This window comes from Bos taurus, chromosome 9 (genome assembly GCF_002263795.3).
Source record: "Bos taurus isolate L1 Dominette 01449 registration number 42190680 breed Hereford chromosome 9, ARS-UCD2.0, whole genome shotgun sequence".
Lineage (NCBI taxonomy): Eukaryota > Metazoa > Chordata > Mammalia > Artiodactyla > Bovidae > Bos > Bos taurus.
Genome location: NC_037336.1, coordinates 87,070,510 through 87,090,887, shown reverse-complemented (window position 1 = coordinate 87,090,887; position 20,378 = coordinate 87,070,510). Strand labels below are relative to the sequence as shown.

The following is a 20,378-nucleotide window of genomic DNA, read 5'->3' as shown; positions in this document are numbered from 1 at the left end:
ATGGGTCTTTTTCTCCCAACCTCACCCTCACTGTGTTTTGCCTTCACACATGCTCACTCTCTTTCCTATAATTTGACCATCAATCCTCAGCCCAGACCTGGACAGCCATGGTGTGAGGTTCAAGGCCAGGTGGACGGAGAGGTTTTTCTCTCCTATGACTGTGGTCTTGCTAACATCACGTTCACGAGTCCCCTGGGAGAATTCTGGAGCTGAGGTCCCTATCATTTTCTGAAAATTAGAGGGGAGCCTGGTTGATATATCCCCTAAAAATGTATTGGAGATGATCATTCTGAACAGGACTAACACTAACAACAACAAGCAAAAGGGACGGTAATGAAAGGCTGTCTTGATTCCTGATGTCTATTTTTACCTTATGTTCTTTCTTCATTTCCATCCGTGGACCAGAGCTCTTCAGTTTGTACTGTTTATGCAGTTGGGGAGGCTCCCTTTAGTGACCATTTGTCTCTTACTGAGATAAAAGGTAAATATAAAATATGTTTATAATATCCGTATTATAAGTATATATTTATATATAAATATATATGTATATACATTAAAATGGTGGATCGGGGGCTTCCCTGGTGGCCCAGTGGTAAAGACTCCATGCTTAGACTGCTAGGGGTAGGGGTTTGATCCCTGGTTAAGGAACAAGATCCTACATGCCTCATGGCACAGCCAAAAAATGAAAATGATGCATCTCAATTTCTATCTGGGGAAACTAAATTATAAACCTTAACCTTTTTTTAAATTTTTTTTTTAGTTTAACAGAAAGGATTTATTTCTGGTGCACACAATTTCTCCACTGTGAATGTACATGTGATTCTCTGTACGCAAGAAATGGAATTATGTTCAAGATAGTATAGACACAGCAAACAAGTTTCTTTTAAGTTACTAAAAACTGTATCTACTTAAATTAACATTCTAAAACTAAGTAAGTACTATTAATTTGAATAGTTAGTAGGTGTAAGGGAAAAGGCATCACACTACAATAAACAAAAACATAACATGCATTCCTCTTAATAGGAAAAAGACACTTTCAAGTATTTTTCTCATTTATACTTTTTAAACTGTGGGTACTAGAACCCCCACAAACATGAGGTGCTGAATCCAGATACAGTAGCAGGCACCATGCAAAAGCTGTCCAGTTTTGCCAATCATCCAAAATCACAAGCTACAACATAGTCCCTGGGATGGCAGGTCCCAACTCAGATGTGCAGAATCTGCCAAGTGGACAAAATAATGGTCTTTTCAACAGTATTTTCATGTAAAAAAATTGAGACACAACATTAGTTCAGTTAGACAGGTTACATTACGGTGTGAAGGAAGAATGCATTTTCTTAATAGTAGTCTTATTAGTTGAGAAAACAATTTATGCAATGCACATCTTGAATGTATATACACACATGTGTACATGTAAGTATAATATATTTAGAAAGCAGACACATGACATTTTTTTTTCATGCTTATGACCTGGTGGTGTCAACAGGTCCACTCAAGTTACCTGGCTGTCTATCTTCTGCCTGACCCCTGAAACGACGCCTGCGGCTACGATTGCGTCGCTAGGGTTTTTTTTTTTTCACTATCATCTGTAATTGCAAAGTTCACCATGAAACTATTCTGACAAAAACAATGCAAAAAACAAAGCAAAAAAACTAAACTCTGTTGGAGAGGAAAGTTTTATTCCTGAATGATAAATTAAGTCTTAGAGTTTGTTTATCAAGAGTTAAAAACCCTCTTAATTTCTGGATGATAATTCCATCTGTTAATCTAGTAGGAATGTTTAAAACTACAAAACTGATTTCCTGTAAATAGCATGCATGTATTGTTTTATCTTTCCTGTTTAATTAAAAGGTTCTTTCCCCTTAAATCTTTGAAGGCAAGAAATTTTTTTTTGCTTTGTTTTTTGCAAATCTTAACCTTTAAATATTAAAACTAAAAAAATTAATACAGTCCGTTAAAGAAACTGCAGCAGCATTCATTAAATTGGAAGTTCAAGGTGACATGAGGAAACAGAGTACAGATTCAAAGGCAGAAAAGACCATTAGTTCCTGAACTACATGATGAAGTATTTGGCAAATGTTGTATTGTCTTCAAGTTTGAAATGCATCAAAAAATGAGATACATTGATCTTATAAAGATACAAACCCTCCAGCACCATGATCTTGGACTGCCTCCCTACAGAACTGTAGAAAAACCTGTGTTTGTTGGGTAAGCCATCCAGTCTGTGGTCCTTTGTATGGCAGGACCAGCTGACTAGTACAGGCTCCTGTGCTGTGCTGGGCCTAGCTGCTCAGTCCATCTGACTCTTTGTGACTCCATGTACTATAGCCCTCCAGGCTCCTCTGCCCACAGGGATTCTCCAGGCAAGAATACTCGAGTGAGTTGCCAGGCCCTCCTCCCAGGGATCTTCCCAAACCAAGGGTTGAACCTGGGTCTCTCACATTGCAGGTGGATTCTTTTACCATCTGATCCACAAGGGAAGCCCAAGAATACTGGAGTGGGTAGTCTATCCCTTCTCCCAGGTCTCTTCCCAACCCAGGAATCGAACCAGGGTCTCCCGCCTTGCAGGTGGATTCTTTACCAGCTGAGCTACTTGGTGAGAGGGTAACAGGCAGGAAGGCCAGGGTTCTCCAAATAGAGGAAATAGCCTGCAAGTGTCAGACATTTTTATCTCTCTTAAGCAGCAGGAGGAGACAAACTAGCAATATTTTTTTCCTTCTCTATACAAATTTAAAGGGAGGTTTCTCTTAAAATACTGTGTTGCCATAATGACACCTGGTTTCACCTGAAGTTAGCTATTCTTGAGCCTAGAGATAACCAATGCCTTTTTCTTATGGAAATGTTCGTCTTAAGCTACGCTAATGTACTATGCCTTTACCCCAAAGTCTGTCTCCAAGTCGGTTCTGCCTCTTGGCCCAGAAGCTACTTGACAAACCAGTATGGATATTGTTCCCCTAATCTATGTAAATGAAACTATTTGTATGGTGGTCTGCCCTTCTTCAAGATTCAAGTTAATCATTTTATGGCCCAGGATAAACCATTTGGCGCCAAGACTATCCCAAAATGCATCTTATGGGTGAGGGGCCTGGTGCCATTCTGAATTTTAAGACATTCCTTTCTTTCATTAACAGACTGCTAGTGACTATATAACATCCAGCTGAAGACTAGCAGGCGGGTACTCTTTCTGCCCCCTTCTGATGCCTATGTCAGAAGCTTTCTCTATCTCCTTTATACTTCAATAAAACTTTATTACACAAAAGCTCTGAGCGATCAAGCCTCGTCTCTGGCCCCGGATTGAATTCTTCTCCTCCGGGGGCCAAGAATCCCGGTGTATTCGCGTGATTCAACAACAACCTTTCATTGGGAGCCAAATATAGGCTCCTACCCTCCTACAGAGACTGGGAGATGCCAGTACTATCTCCTTTAATACTTCAGATTCAAAGAGATGGCTCCCAAGGCCCACACTCTAGAGCCTGCAGGCCATAACTGCCAAACCCAATACCGTAACTACTGAACCCCACATGCCTAAGGCCAGTGCTCCACAACAGGAGGAGCCACCTCAATGAGAAGCCCAAGCACTGCTACTAAAGAGGAGCCCCTGCTAGCTGCAGCTGGAGGAAGCCTGCAAGCAGAAACATAGACCCAGGGCAACCAAAAAAAAAAAAAAATCTGTAAACAGATGCCACTCCAGTATTATTCCCTGGGAAATCCCTTGGACATAGGAGCCTGGCTGGGTACAGTCCATGAAGTCTCACAGAGTTGGACATGACTTAGGGACTAAACAGCAGCAACAGCAGCAAAGGAAGTTATACCTTATTAGGTAACACACAGTAAAAAAGCTGATGTCACATAGACTGGCAAATTAGTATCCTTCACTGATTCCTTTTCCACTAGGTGTATAGCTTGTCTTAGTTTCTCATTCTTCCTTTCATCTGGGTGGGCTTGGTCATAGAGTATGCTAGCATATTTAAGTAATAAGTGGCCTTAATAAGTCACCTTAAGAGAAAGAAAAAAAGAGATGGCTCCCAGGGCTTTGAGAAAACAGTCCTGAGTTGTAAAACTGGTAAGAGAAAAAGTGACAAGATTTTGAAGCAAAATGCTCTAAGAAAAGGGAAGTTAGAGGCTTAGAGCCTGGAAGGAGCTCAAGCTTCATCTCAAGTTTCAGTTCAGTTTAGTTGCTGAGTCATGTCCGACTCTTTGAGACCCCATGAATCACAGCACGCCAGGCCTCCCTGTCCATCACCAACTCCCGGACTTCACTCAGACTCACGTCCATCGAGTCAATGATGCCATCCAGCCACCTCATCCTCTGTCGTCCCCTTCTCCTCCTGCCCCCAATCCCTCCCAGCATCAGAGTCTTTTCCAATGAGTCAACTCTTCACATGAGGTGGCCAAAGTACTGGAGTTTCAGCTTCAGCATCATTCATTCCAAAGAAATCCCAGGGCTGATCTCCTTCAGATTGGACTGGTTGGATCTCCTTGCAGTCCAAGGGACTCTTAAGAGTCTTCTCCAACACCACAGTTCAAAAGCATCAATTCTTCAGTGCTCAACTTTCTTCACAGTCCAGCTCTCACATCCATACATGACCACAGGAAAAATCATAGCCTTGACTAGACGAACCTTTGTTGGCAAAGTAATGTCTCTGCTTTTGAATATGCTATCTAGGTTGGTCATAACTTTCCTTCCAAGGAGTAAGCATCTTTTAATTTCATGGCTGCAGTCACCCTCTGCAGAGATTTTGGAGCCCCCCAAAATAAAGTCTGACACTGTTTCCACTGTTTCCCCATCTATTTCCCATGAAGTGATGGGACCGGTTGCCATGATCTTCGTTTTCTGAACGTTGAGCTTTAAGCCAACTTTTTCACTCTCCACTTTCACTTTCATCAAGAGGCTTTTTAGTTCCTCTTCACTTTCTGCCATAAGGGTGGTGTCATCTGCATATCTGAGGTTATTGATATTTCTCCCAGCAATCTTGATTCCAGCTTGTGTTTCTTCCAGCCCAGCGTTTCTCATGATGTACTCTGCATAGAAGTTAAATAAGCAGAGTGACAATATACAGCCTTGACGTACTCCTTTTCCTATTTGGAACCAATGTGTTGTTCCATGTCCTGTTCTAACTGTTGCTTCCTGACCTGCCTACAGATTTCTCAAGAGGCAGGTCAGGTGGTCTGGTAGTTCAGTCCAGCTAAAAGAAATATTAAGGTTACCCTGGTCACATTTCTCAAAATAAAGCCAGTGGAAACCACACAGCAACTTATATAAGGAAGAGAAAGTCCTCAATAGTCAGGATAAAAGAGGTCAAACCAAAATCTCCAAAAAGATACAGACTAGCAAGTGATCACGATGATGATAATGATAAAAATAAAAGGTGAGTTTGATTCTGATATTTGCACAGACAAAAAAATGTGGGTTGAAGCTTCACTTCTGTGTTAGAATAGAGGGATATTCCTCTATTGTAAAACAGGAATAATAATAGGAATATTGTAATATTCCTCTATTATAAAACAGGAATATCCTGTTTTGTGACAATATTTCAGCCCATAATTTTACCATCTATTGATGATCCTGGACTGATAAGATATTCATTAACAGTAGAAAACTAGCAGTAACTGAACATGTATTCATTCAATAACTATTTATTGGGCTCTTGCTAAGAAATGGGAACTTGGCAGGCATGGAGACAGCAGCTGCCCCTGTTGAGCATCTCCTCACACAGTGTGGCCAGGATCTCTCTCTCTGTGTCAACCACACTCTTCATCTGAACCACAGACCACAGTAATTGAGTTCAGTTACTATTTCCTCAGTTCATCCCACAAGGATGGCATGTAGCCAGAACCAGTTTTAGATGTCTGGATGCGAAGTTAATTCACTACATACTGTGAAATTAACTCCATACAGCAGTTCTTCCAATTAACTAGATTGATGAAATCAGATGGAAGGGGGTTCAGTTATTTTGAGAAATCATTTTCTAGGTGTTGAGTATAGACCATGGGAAAGTTTATGACCGGGGGGTCCAAGCCAGAATTCCCTCTTCTCCTCCTGCTTCTGTCACACCTGAGACAGGCTGGGACCTGGACAAAGGTCTCATGAAGCATAAAAATGCAAAGACACTATAAAGGGAGAAAAAGTGCTGCATGTATGCACAGTTGGGACAAATTATGAGCAACAAGATACAAAAAGATCAAACCCCAGCTGCCACTACTGAGGTGTTGGGAGCAAAAGCAAGGTAGTGAGTATAAGCCGACACACAGCACCACTAACGGGGTGGTCAAACAACCTACGCCACCCCTCCTGCCTGACCCACGGGTCCACCCCCAACGTCACCCCACATAAGGGACCAGCTTGTCCTCCTCAGGATTGAGCGAGGGAACTTGTTTCCCTTCCCTCAAACTGTAGCAAGAATTCTGATGAAACAGAGCGGGACCCTATGGTCCTTGCCCCACCATGTGCTCAGCCTGCCTTTTGTCCATGGAAAAGCTTTAGCCACACACTAAGCTTAATCAGAGAAGTGAGAAAATGCAGAAACTAGGGAAAATAGTCAAAGGAGACCAAATAAGAATAATGTAGTCATTAAACGTAGTCAAGGACTTTGAGGTCCTTCTCAAGGGCTATTGATAATATTCTGAGCTCTATCCTGTGAGCTGTCTTATAGATACATAAATTCCCACCAGTTGGAAGAAATTAGCTACATGATGACCAGACTGTAGCCATGATATAAGCTGCCACAATTCCAAGAATTGTCCTCAAGGAGATGAGAACAAACCAACCATAGAACCAAAGATTAATTGTCCTTGAAACAATCAAGATGACTCTGGTTAGACCATCCATGACCAATTTGGAGATGACTGTCAGAGCTGACTGTGCTGTTTCTGCATGCAACCCCATCCCTCTGTCTATAAAAGTTCTTGCCCACTTATTGTCAGTTGGGGGGAGTCAGCCTTTGGACAGATGTCCATCCTTCCCACATCCCACTCACCTCCATTTGTTGTTTAGTCGCTAAGTGTGTGATTCTTTGTGACCCCATGGACTGTAGCCTGCCAGACTCCTCTGTCCATGGGACTTTCCAGGCAAGAATACTGGGGTGGGCTGCTATTTCCTTCTGCAAGGAATCTTTCTGAGGCAGGGATTGAACCCAAACCTCCTGCATTGATGGGTGGATTCTGGACAGATTCTTTACCACTGAGCCACCATGGAGGTCCCCTACCCCCTTCCCCTCCACCATTGCTGGCATCCAAAATAAGGCAAACTTGCCTTTCCATCAACGTGACCTCTCTAATGGTTTTTGAGCAGGAAGCAGCCAGACCCTAGTTTCAGGAACACCAATAAAACCTAGCCTGAATTTCTTCTCTGGCCTCTTATCAATTTCTATCGGTTAAATAACCGAGAGGAAGTACCCCACGTCCACGGTAAGGAGCAGCGGCTGTGCTTTGCTGGAGCAGCCATGAAGAGATACCCCACATTCAAGGTAAGAGAAATCCAAGTGAGACCATAGGCACTGAGAGAGGGCATCAGAGGGCAGACAGACGGAAACCACAATCACAGACAACTAGCCAATCTGATCACACGGACCACAGCTTTGTCTAACCCAGTGAAACCAATCCATGCCGTGTGGGGCCACCCAAGACAGGCATTGATGGTGGATTCTGGGCAGATTCTTTACCACTGAGCCATCATGGAAGTCCCCTACCCTCTTCCCCTCCACCACTGCTGGCATCCAAAATCAGGCAAACTTTCCTTTCCATCAACATGACCTCTTTAATGGCTTTTGAGTGGGAAGCAGCCAGACCCTAGTTTGGTCATGGTGGAGAGGTCTGACAGAATGCAGTCCACTGGAGAAGGGAATGGCAAGCCACTTCAGTATTCTTGCCTTGAGAACCCCATGAACAATATGAAAAGGCAAAAAGACAGGACACTGAAAGATAAACTCCCCAGGTTGGTAGGTGCCCAACATGCTACTGGAGATCAGTGGAGAAATAACTCCAGAAAGAATGAAAGGATGGAGCCAAAGCAAAAACAACACCCAGTTGTGGGTGGGACTGGTGATAGAAGCAAGGTCAGACGCTGTAAAGAGCAAGATTGCATAGGAACCTGGAATGTCAGGTCCATGAACCAAGGCAAATTGGAAGTGGTCGAACAGGAGGTGACAAGAGTGAACATCAACATTCTTGGAATCAGCAAACTAAGATGGACTGGAATGGTGAGTTTAACTCAGATGACCATTATATCTACTACTGTGGGCAGGACTCCCTTAGAAGAAATGGAGTAGCCAGCATGGTCAACAAAAGAGTCTGAAGTGCAGTACTTGGATGCAATCTCAAAAATGCAATCTCAAAAATCTCTATTTGTTTCCAAGGCAAACCATTCAGTATCATGGTAATCCAAGTCTATGCCCCAACCAGTAACGCTGAAGAAACTGAAGAGTTCTATGAAGACCTACAAGACCTTTTAGAACTAACACCCAAAAAAGATGTCCTTTTCATTATAGGGGACTGGAATGCAAAAGTAGAAAGTCAAGAAACATCTGGAGTAACAGGCAAATTGGGCCTTGGAGTACAGAATGAAGCAGGGCAAAGGCTAATAGAGTTCTACCAAGAGAATGCACTGGTCATAGCAAACACCCTCTTCCAACAACACAAGAGAAGACTCTACACATGGACATCATCAGATGGTCAACAATGAAATCAGATTGATTATATTCTTTGCAGCCAAAGATGGAGAAGCTCTACACAGTCAGCAAAAACAAGACCAGGAGCTGACTGTGGCTCAGATCATGAACTCCTTATTGCCAAATTCAGACTGAAATTGAAGAAAGTGGAGAAAACCACTAGAACATTCAGGTATGAACTAAATCAAATCCCTTATGACTATACAGTGGAAATGAGAAATAGATTTAAAGGACTATATCTGATAGATATAGTGCCTGATGAACTATGGACGGAGGTTCATGACATTGTACAGGAGACAAGAATCAAGACCATCCCCAAGAAAAAGAAATGTGAAAAAGCAAAATGGCTGTCTGAGGAGGCCTTATAAATAGCTGTGAAAAGAAGAGAAGCAAAAAGCAAAGGGGAAAAGGAAAGATATACCCATTTGAATGCAGAGTTCCGAAGAATAGCAAGGAGAGATAAGAAAGCCTTCCTCAGTGATCAATGCAAAGAAATACAGGAAAACAATAGAATGGGAAAGACTAGAGATCTCTTCAAGAAACTTAGAGATACCAAGGGAACATTTCATGCAAAGATGGGCCCAATAAAGGACAGAAATGGTATGGACCTAACAGAGGCAGAAGATATTAAGAAGAGGTGGCAAGAATACACAGAAGAACTGTACAAAAAAGATCTTCATGACTAAGATAATCACGATGGTGTGATCACTCACCTAGAGCCAGACATCCTGGAATGTGAAGTCAAATGGGCCTTAGGAAGCATCACTACAAACAAAGCTAGTGGAGGTGATGGAATTCCAGTTGAGCTCTTTCAAATCCTGAAAGATGATGCTGTGACAGTGCTGCACTCAATATGCCAGCAAATTTGGAAGACTCAGCAGTGGCCACAGGACTGGAAAAGGTCAGTTTTCATTCCAATCCCCAAGAAAGGCAATGCCATAGAATGCTCAAACTACCACACAATTGCACTCATCTCACATGCTAGTAAAGTAATGCTTAAAATTCTCCAAGCCAGGCTTCAGCAATACATGAACTGTGAACTTCCAGATGTTCAAGCTGGTTTTAGAAAAGGCAGAGGAACCAGAGATCAAATTGCCAACATCCGCTGGATCATCAAAAAAGCAAGAGAGTTCCAGAAAAACATCTATTTCTGCTTTATTGACTCTGCCAAAGCCTTTGACTGTGTGGATCACAATAAACTGTGGAACATTCTGAAAGAGATGGAAATACCAGACCACCTGACATGCCTCTTGAGAAACCTGTAGGCAGGTCAGGAAGCAACAGTTAGAACTAGACATGGAACAACAGACTGGTTCCAAATAGGAAAAGGAGTACGTCAAGGCTGTATATTGTCACCCTGCTTATTTAACTTCTATGCGGAGTACATCATGAGAAATACTGGGCTGGAAGAAGCACAAGCTGGAATCAAGATTGCCAGGAGAAATATCAATAACCTCAGATATGCAGATGACACCACCCTTATGGCAGAAAGAAAAGAAGAAAAAAAGAGCCTCTTGAATGTAAAAAAGGAGAGTGAAAAAGTTGGCTTAAAGCTCAACATTCAGAAAACGAAGATCATGGCATTTGGTCCCATCACTTCATGGCAAATAGATGGGGAAACAATGGAAACAGTGGCTGACTTTATTTTTCTGGGATCCAAAATCACTGCAGATGGTGATTGCAGCCATGAAATTCAAAGATGCTTATTCCTTGGAAGGAAAGTTATGACCAGCTGAGACTGCATATTAAAAAGCAGAGACATTACTTTGTCAACAAAGGTCCATCTACTCAAGGCCTTGGTTTTGCCAGTGGTCATGTATAGATGTGAGAGTTGGACTATAAAGAAAGCTGAGTGCCGAAGAATTGATGCTTTTGAACTGTGGTGTTGGAGAAGACTCTTTAAGAGTTCCTTGGACTGCAAGGAGATTCAACCATGCAATCTAAAGGAAATCAGTCCTGGGTGTTCATTGGAAGGACTGATGGTGAAGTTCAAACGCCAATCCTTTGGCCACCTGATGCAAAGAGCTGACTCATTGGAAAAGACCCTGATGGTGGGAAAGATTGAGGGCAGGAGGAGAAGGGGACGACAGAGGATGAGATGGTTGGATGGCATCATTGACTCAATGGACATGGGTTTGGGTGGACTCCGGGAGTGATGGAAAGGGAGGCCTGGCATGCTGCGGTTCACGGGGTCGCAAGGAGTTGGACACGACTAAGAGAATGAACTGAACTGAACTGAAATATTCCCAGTGATTTTGGAGGGAGAGCAGTGAGTTGTCCTGAAGAGAGACCTTTCTTCCCTGGACAGAGATTGAACCTTGGTAGCCTGGATGAAAACCCCGGAACCCTAGCCACAAGACCACCAGGGACTAGAGGCTAGAAGCAAAGTGGCCCTGGTTCTTTCCCCCATTTGAAAGGAAGAATGTTTCAAGGAAGCAAAAACTGTAAAATAGGTACAAAGCTTATTATTAGAGACACAGCACAATGTTTGAGAGAGAACACAGAAAAACTGGCTGTTTATTTAAGACAGAAGCAAGGCAGAAATAAATACCCAGAGAGAAAGGGCATGGGCATTGTCTTTAATGAGGAGTACAGTATGTCACAAGCTCTTCAGAACACACACCGGAGAGGAGTGTGGGCATCCTGAGGGAGGAGGAGCTCAGTATGAAGGTGATGTAAATTACTTATGTAGGACAGTCCTTCGGGTCTTTGTTTACCTTTGGCCAATTATCTTGTTTCTTTCTTCACACCTGCCTGGTCCATGGAACCTCCCCAAGATGCATGTGCTATAAGGCGAGCGTGGAGAAAAAGAGAATGAGCCAGGAATTCAGGCAGAGAAAGGTTTATTATAAGAAGAAAGAAAGCAAGCAACTGGATTTAGAGAGAAACTGGTGCTCTCTTTTTACAGCCAACACTTCTTATACCCTATCGATGGGAAATTGTTCCCCAGAGGGAGGGGGCCACAATTGATCTTTAGCCCACAGCTGGGGTCTTGTGGTCACTTAGTGAAAGGGTTCTCATGGTCGGGTGGTCAAGGAGTCTTGAGAAACTGGCACCAGCAGGGAAAAACAGGATATCACCTTAAGGAAGAAACAGGATGCCCATCAGGGCAATGTGGCCACTGTGACTTCATCCCTTGTTTGTCAGGTCACCACAATGGGCCATATTTTAACTATACAATAAGAGCCCCTTGTGAACCCTAACTTCCAGCCTTTTTGATATAGGATAAGTGAAGAAGAACTGAAGAGCCTCTTGATGAATGTGAAAGAGGAGAGTGAAAATGTTGCCTTAAAGCTCAACATTCAGAAAACTAAGATCATGGCATTTGGTCCCATGACTTCGTGGCAAATAGATGGGGAAACAATGGAAACAGTGGCTGCCTATTTTTCTGGCATCCAAACTCACTGCAGATGGTGATTGCAGCCATAAAATTAAAAGACACTTACTCCTTGGAAGGAAAGTTATGACCAACTGAGACAGCATATTAAAAAGCAGAGACATTATTTTGCCAACAAAGGTCCATCTAGTCAGGCCCTTGGTTTTTCCAGTAGTCATGTATGGATGTGAGAGTTGGACTATAAAGAAAGCTGAGCGCCGAAGAATTGATGCTTTTGAACTGTGGTGTTGGAGAAGACTCTTGAGAGTCCCTTGGACTGCAGAGAGATCCAACCAGTCCATCCTAAAGGAGATCAGTCCTGGGTATTCATTGGAAGGACTGATGTTGAAGCTGAAACTCCAATATTTTGGCCACCTGATGTGAAGAGCAGAATCACTTGAGAAGACCCTGATGCTGAGAAAGATTGAGGGCAGGAAAAGAAGGGGACGACAGAGGATAGGATGGTTAGATGGCATCACCGACACAATGGACATGGGTTTGGGTGGACTCCGGGAGTTGGTGATGGACAGGGAGCCCTGGCCTGCTGCGGTTCATGGGGTCGCAAAGGTTCAGACACAACTGAGTGACTGAACTGAATTGATGATCTGTGCACAGAGCTCCTTCTGGTCCCTTCATGGTATTGATGAACTGAAGTAGGTCCCTTCCCTACTGCTCTCTGCCCTTGAAGGACCACCAGGTCCCTTCCCTACTGCCTCTGGTCCCTTCTTACTACTGCTGAAGGGAAGTAGGCCCCTTCCCTACTGCTCTCGGCCACTGAAGGACCAGCAGATCCTTCCTTCCTTCTCTCAGGTCCCTTCTTACTATTGCTGAAGAGATGTACGTCCCTTCCCTACTGCTGTCTGGTCCCTTCTTACTCCTGCTGAAGGGAATTAGGTCCCATCCCTACTGCTCTGGGCCCTTGAAGGACTAGCGCTCTTTAAGACAGATCAGTTAATACTGGCAGGGTGGCCGGGGTAGGAGCTATTCATCTTTCAAGGGCTCGGGCCAGGTGGGCAGCAGCAAGTGGCCTAGCTTCCTTCTCCTGGGCGGTGGAGGTGGGCGCTCACAGCAGGATGGATGTGCAGGGCGGTCTCCCTCAGATGGGGATCCGGCAGGCTGCCGCTGGTACAGCTCGGGTCCGCTAGGCTGCCTGCGGCCTGGCCCCACCACCCCCACCCCTGCCCCCAGAACTCCCAGGCACTGTATCAGTGTTTGGGCTCGAGCTGTCCTGTCCTGGCAAAGTAGATTCTGAAGTTACGACACTAAATGCACCTCAACTTGAGAGTAACTTCAAAAAGCTTCACATCTTAGAGTTGAAACGAAGGAAAAGTTTCCATCCAGAAATTGAGAAAGGAAAACTTCAGCCTTGGACAAAACTACTAGTGGAAGAACCCATTTATGATCCTGTACATGCAGCTCCAGCCGTGTCTACACGTGTGTTTTATATCAGCCTAGGGGTTTGCTGTCCAGTTATATTTCTTATAGTACTAGTATTAGTTGTTTTGCATCTTCATAGTGTGAAAAGGATTGAACTGGGAGATAGCATCAGCGCCAGCAGTAGTTCCCAAGGGCTGTCTCAGTCCCAGTCGTTCCCAGATGTCTCGGTATGTGAGAGGCAACACACCCAACAATACAACTCCCATCTCCCGTTATCTAACCTTGTGGCTAGAGGAGTACAACTTGAGAAATGTCGCTCTTTTGGAGGCCAGAGCTTAGGTGAATGATATCAAAATATCTATCTAGGGAGAGGAACTCAAAAGATGTACTCTAAGAAGGTACCTTTTGGTGTACTTCCCATGGGGTTTATGTAGATGAAAAAGATCCAGATAAAGAGCAACAAGCATTTGTAAAAACAGTTAGAGATCGAGCTTCTGAAATTCAGGTGACTATGATGCTCCCTGAAAGTTGTGAGCTATGAGATCTTCATCACAGAAATCTTCCTATTAGCCACGTGTGAACAGAAGAAGGGGAAAAGCCCATGGTGGATTGCCTTACATGTACTGGGGGTATCTTAAATTGTTTTTATGACAGTGCGAATATGTAGAAGCCGATAGTCAGCAGGAAACTTCTCAACAAAAGCTAGTTCACATGGCTGCTCAGATTGCCTGTGGAATGAGCTACCTGGTCAGAAAGAAGTCATCCACAAAGACCTGGCTCCTAGGATCTCTGTCATTGATGACAACTTCAAGTTAAGAGCAAAGCCACTCCCTCTCCAGAGTCTTGTTCCCCATGGACTCTCACTGTCTGGGGAACAACAAAAACACGGGATTGATGGATGGCTTTTGAAAGTCTGGTTAAAAATGAGTTCTCCATCTTTCCCTGGTGATCCAGTGGCTAAGACTCCACACTCCCAATGCAGGGACCTGGGCTCGATCTGTGGTGGGGGAACTAGATCCTGCATGCCACAACTAAGAAGTCAGCATGCTGCTACTAAAAGAGCCCACGTGTTTATGACTCTGGCCAAACGCCCTAAGTGGACATCTACCCATTTGATGTGGCCCAGTACCTGAAAGAGGGTTATCAAATAGCCCAGATTATCAACTGTCCTGATTTGCTGTGATGGCTTGTCCTGGGCCTTCGATCCAGAGGAGAGGTGGAGTTCCAGAAGCTGGCCCAGTGTCTCACAGAGGTCCATGCGGCTCTGGAGGCCGGTGTCTGACTCTTCTCTCACAGTCCCCCAGCATCAGGAGGAAGGTGCCTGTTGAGGCCCACTTGGAGCCAGCCAGTCACATACATCACCCAGAATCACAGAAGCAGATTTGTGTTCCAGAACAACGTGCCTTAGGAATGCTTTAGCATCTGAACTTTCTAAGACAGACTTACAGATATGGAATACTTTCTCAATATCACTTTTATTAGGTTTAACTAAAATGTTGTGTAAATTTTTTACACATAGTTGCCTTTGAGGTATATTCGTACAAAATAGTTTTTATAATTGTTTAAACATACATATTAATCTTACTACCAACTGCTTTTTATTTTCTTAACTTCTGCAAGATAATGCACATGATTCACCTTTAAAGTTTTGCTTTCTTTCTTTCTTTTGGGAGTGATTTGTCTTCAACATACAGTACTTTTCCTTAGGAAAATAAAAACCATCCAGCAGTTATGGGCTAATGCCCACCTCTCCTTTGCTGCAGAGTAGCTACCTTGGTCCAAAGTGCCATAGAGGAAACCACAGATGTGAGCAGAGGATAGTGGCCATATAACAAGTCTAGTGTCACATCTAGGCCAGCTTCTGGTGGGTCTTGTTTGTTCCCTGTGGCCCTGCTTATGCCAAAACACATAATCGCTTCCATCCTGTAATGGCTAGTCTAGCTGAACTAATGATTAGGGGTTGATGAGCCCATATCACGATGGTCAACTCTGACATTCCATGACCAGAGGCCTCATCTCTGCCAGGTCCCAGGAACATACCAGGAGCCACATTTAAATGGTGTGACTTTCTCCAGTGCAACACTCAGGGTCTGTGTTGTGAGCTTTCAAGTAGAAAATGGCACGTAGCACCTTTCTGGCCACAGATACCTCTGACATCATGAGTTCTGCTGGGTCATCTGCCCAAGAAGCAGCTCCAGCCGTGCTCATCATTCACCAATTGTGACTGCTTTTGTGCTGGGACAGCAGGTTACAGCAGGGACCTGGGGTCTGCGAAGCCTAAACTATTTCTTCTGTACCATTTACAGGAAACCTAAGGCCACAGTGGTATTAAATGGAGATAGGATAGGGACCACACCCCTGCAGCCCTTGAGAGGTTGTCAGTTGGTACTTGTCTCTGTATTTCCTCCAGGATATTGTGTACATGTACTATTGGTGGATGGGGAGGTAGGGTCTGAAGTTTGAATCTGGAATTCACTAATATGGTAGCCTTCACCTCACAATAATTTGCCAGCTACTCAGGTCTCAATGAATGTCACAAGTCCAGGGAATGTGAAATGACCACTGTGTGGTCTGTGGACCCAGTGACAACCACTGTAAGCAGAACCTGGGACTGCTGTCCATTGATGGCCTGGTACTCCAAGCATCGCTTCAGCAACTGGGGGACTATGATGATGCTACGCTTCCTGTGCCTGATATTAGGACCACACTAGGTGCAACGTGAACGTGACAGTAGTTTCTGCTTCTGCAGGTTCACTTACCCCAGTGAATAACCATGTGGCTCTTTGGGAAAAATGGAAGGACTTTTGCACTAGATGTGGTGATGAAAGGGCCCTCCTCTTTAGAACATGGCTTCTTTCTCTGGTGATACCTTCTGAGAAGTGGCTCAGATCTGGAAAATGGGCCTGGATCAGGTGTTTGGTAGGGATGGCTGCCTTTGGCTTCCTGATCATCCAGCCTTGTGTTCTGTCTCTCTTTATTTCTTTCAATGGTATAGTTTGTATCTAGGTTCCTGCCCATCTGCTTGCCTTTAGGATCGCCCTGTGCTATGAGCCAGCATCATATTCTCTGCAGTCAGGCCCTGGCTGGCATTGAGACTCCCTAATCACTTTGACTCCTGCACCTACTTTTCTGCTGACCTAGAGCACCCCCACCTGGAATCTGATTTTTCCACAACTCCCATCCCTGTTCCTGATAGAAGCCCACAGGAACACCATGTCCTATCACCATCCCTGACCTTCTGCAAAAGTCATCTTTGAGCTATTGGATATGCTTCTCATCCACGCTTTCTTCTCAGGCTCCATGGAGTCCATCAGGCTTTCCTATGGAGCGGGTGGACTGCACTCTTTCCTGCCCTTTCATACCGTGTCCGCCCTGGCAGATTCACTTCTCTGAGCCTTGGATCCCCTCCTCTACCACCTGCCTCGGAAGTTCTAGATCTTCTCTTTCATGCCATGTGAGCCAGGCCTTTTTCTAGGTTTCTAAGACCCATCCTAGTGAGAGACCACCACGTCTCCCTGGCCTTGCTATGCCCAGTGACCCGTGATTAAAAACTCTCCCTTATCTAGGTTTGGGTTCTGAGCTCATCCTCCCCACCCCCAGCCCCACTGGCTGTGATCCGCTTCCTCAGGAACAGCCCCCTCACCCTCTGCGTCTCCCACAGGACACTCAGAGAGAAGCTGACAGTCCTCTGGATTTAGGCCTTTCCTTCTGAACCAGCCTGGCCCATCCCTGGGAAACACATGTGTCGGTTAGTGCCACATGCAGAGCTTGTGAGCAGAGCGGAAATGGAGCATATCCAGGGTTGTGGTGTTTCTTGCCTGACTGAGGCTTCATCATCTTCCTCAGTTGTAACTGGTGAGGGGGTGGGGTGGGCTGGCAGGGCAATGCTGCTCTGTCAGCCCAGCCCTGCAGCCCTGCTCTGCTCTCACAGAACTGGGAGAAGAGGCCTATGTGTCTTCTTCTCCCAACCTCACCCTCAATGCGGTTTGCCTTCACAGATGCTCACTCTGTTTCCTTTAACTTCACCGTCGATCCTCAGCCCAGACCTGGACAGCCGTGCTGTGAGGTTCAAGGCCAGGTGGATGGAGAGGTTTTTCTCTTCTATGATCATGCTAAGATCATATTCACAAGTCCGTTGGGAGAAGAAGTGAAACCATAAAGGCCTGGGAAACACAGATCGAAATACTCAGAGACATCAGGGACCAATTGCTTGGCTTTACACTGGAGAAACACACAGTCACAGGTACGTTAGACAGTCCAAGTACAGGAGGAGCAGATTGGAGGCTTAAAAATACAGTTGGATATTAGTCCTTTCCTAGATGTCCAGTGGAAAGAGCAGCTATTGCATGAGAGACCAGGGCCAGATTAGCTGCGCCCAGTTGACATGGACCCAGGGGAGGTAGACCCAGGTGGGGCAAAGAATCTGTCAAGCCCAAAGGCTGAGCTCTTTCTTTCCCATGGTGGGAGCAGACCCTCTCACCCTGCAGGCCAGGATGACATGTCGCTGTGAGGATGACAGACACGTCAGTGGATCCTGGCAGTTTGGCTTGAATGGACAAATGAGCCTCCACTTTGATTTGGAGAATGGACACTGGAGAGTGGGTCAACCTGGAGGCAGATGGATGAAAGAGAAGTGGGAGAATGACAGAGCTGTGACCGACTTCTTGAAGAAGGTCTCCATGGGAGACTGTCGGGCTTGGCTTCAGGATTTCATGGCGTGCTGGGAGAAAATGTTGAAGACCACGGGTAAGTGAGAAGGGAGGAGAAAGTGATAGTCTTCTCATAGTGACATGGACCCACCCGTGTGTGTGTGTGTGTGTGTGTTTGAGAATGTGATCCATCAGAGGTGAGTTGTCCTGGGAGAGCAATGACCCGGGGATGCTCTGTCATCCTCCTTCCTCTTCTACCCCCTGACGTCTCTCCTCACAGCACAGGCCTTTGGACGATTGAACATGGATTTTCGCTGGTCCCAAACCTGTAGACATCTTTTTAATTTCATGGATTTATTTCTCACTCTACCCTCTTTCCAGAATCATTTTTCAAATGTCACCAATCCTACTTCTGGAAATCTGTCAATACCACCTCTGCTGTCAGCTCCTGAGGACTCCATTTTCATGTCACCATCTCTATCTCACAGCAGGACTGAATGGCTGTGTTGGAAACCTTGTTCCTCCATTAGCTGTCAGAGCCCCCTGAGGACTGGACTCCTCCCTTCCCCCCATCTCACCTGAGGATCTATCTCAGGGGCCTCCATGTGATATGTGTAAACTGTCTGCAAAGTAGGGGTACCTGAGTCAGGGGGGCGAGGCGGCATCAGCTTAGTTTGTGGTCTGGACAAGGGCTTCACTCTGACACTCCTTGTAGCATCACCAACCACGGGCCCCTCTACTGTGCAGCCCACGGCCACAGCCATCAAGTCCAAAGCCTGGATCCTCCCGTGCTCCTCACCAGTTTCATCACAACTGTCTTCCTGGGCTGAGTCCTTTCCAGGAAGAGGTCCTGAGGGCAGAATTCAGAGGGAAGGCAGGGGTACAGGACTGGAGTGAGGATGGGGAAGGTGAATCCCAGCCAACCCCTGCCCCTCACTGAACCTCCTCATCCTGGAAATGAGCAGGGGGATAAGACCCCATATCACCTGAGAGCAGAACTCGACAAGCTCAGCCCTGAGTTCTGAGCAGTCCTCACTGTCAGGTGACATTGTGAAAAGGGAGGCGCCTTCACTAGGCTGAGGGCCTATTGATGCTTAAATGGTTCAGCCAAGTCCCCTGACTGAGCACAGACTGCTGGCTGGCAGGGCCCTGGTAGGTGGTGTGAGAAGAGCAGGCACTCAGGGGGAGGGCAGGACTCACAGGGGCTGAGAGCAGTGTGGGGGCTTCACATGATGTGTCAGTGGGGAGGGGACCCAACCAGGGGCCAAGATGAGAAGGGCCCAGCTCTCATCCCAGGAGGAAGAGGTGGGAAGGCCTTTGCAGACCCACCTCCAAAGGCCTGTTCTCGAAGGAAGCTGCCTGGGTCAAACAGGCAAGACAGGAGCCCCACAGCAGAGACTGTGGGAAGGGCTGAGGCCAGGCCTGTGCTCCTGGAGCAGCAGCAGTTCTGACTCCGCCTGTGGCCTGCAGGTCACCAGCCTCCTGGGGACCCAGAGCCTCCATCACTGAGCAGCCCTGCCTTGAGCAGAGGTGCCTGGGGATGGGTGGGCCTGAGCCGGGGTGGAGGCGCCCAGCTGGGGGGACCAGGAAGAGATGGGGGTAGGGACCCTTGTCCTGAGAGCTCTGTGTGCTGCTGGCTCTGAGGCTGGAGGGGAGCAAAGGAAGGAGGTTTGCCTGCAGCCCCCCAAGGCTGTCAGGAAGCAAGGCCCCTCCTCCAGGGACCTGCTCCTTGGTCCTTTAGGCCCCCCTCGGGGAGGATCCGGACCTGAGTAAAGGGAGCAGATTGATTCCCCACTGGCTCCAGTCCTGAGCCTGAGCAGGGGGTGTCAGGGCCTGGGGTGACTCTGTGATGCAGGAAGGAAGGAGGAGGTGACAAGAAGCTGCTGGGCATGGGGTGGGGGTGGGGGTGGAGGACATAGGAGCCTCTCAGTGATGGCGGGGCTGGAGGGTGGGTTAGGGAGGGGCAGGCCCAGGAAATTGACAGGAGTTCCTCAGCCTCCTGGACCCAGGCCTCTTTCTTTTCTGCAGGTGATGCTGCTCCCAAGAAGCCCCAACAGGTGCTCTGTCAGCCTCAGGATTCAGTCTTTGCTTGGCTACCTTTGTTCTCCTTCTGTTCACTTTAGAGCCCGGAGAGCAGACCCAGGAATTCTGGAATTGAGCTGCAAGAGTTGCTTGTATATTTTTGAGATTAATTCTTTGTCAGTTGCTTCGTTTGCTATTGTTTTCTCCCATTCTGAAGGCTGTCTTTTCACCTTGCTTATAGTTTCCATTATTGTGTAAAAACTTTTAATTTTAATTAGGTCCCATTTC

The 20,378-nt window shown here is 45.9% G+C and overlaps 2 pseudogenes; both read left to right on the top strand.

Annotated features, from left to right (window-relative positions):
- LOC785307 (UL16-binding protein 3-like) lies at positions 1–18,965 on the top strand (annotated as a pseudogene).
- LOC101904856 (tyrosine-protein kinase RYK-like) lies at positions 13,525–14,870 on the top strand (annotated as a pseudogene).
- Positions 18,966–20,378: the final 1,413 nt, after the last annotated feature.